Source organism: Penaeus monodon, chromosome 34 (assembly GCF_015228065.2).
Source record: "Penaeus monodon isolate SGIC_2016 chromosome 34, NSTDA_Pmon_1, whole genome shotgun sequence".
Classification (NCBI taxonomy): Eukaryota; Metazoa; Arthropoda; class Malacostraca; order Decapoda; family Penaeidae; genus Penaeus; species Penaeus monodon.
Genome location: NC_051419.1, coordinates 15214184 through 15214393, shown reverse-complemented (window position 1 = coordinate 15214393; position 210 = coordinate 15214184).

The window sequence follows — 210 nt, the reverse complement described above, 5'->3', positions numbered from 1 at the left end:
ATCTATGTATGGACGAACGAGTGTATATATGAATGCAAGTCTATATGTACGAGTGAATGAATGTATGTATAGACAGATGCACGCATGTACGCCTAAAGCAGTATATAAACGGATATGTGAATGAATGTTTGTACGGAAGTGTGTATGTGTACGAATCTACATGTATGACTATTTTGTGAATGTATTCATGTACGGATTTTTCATGAATAT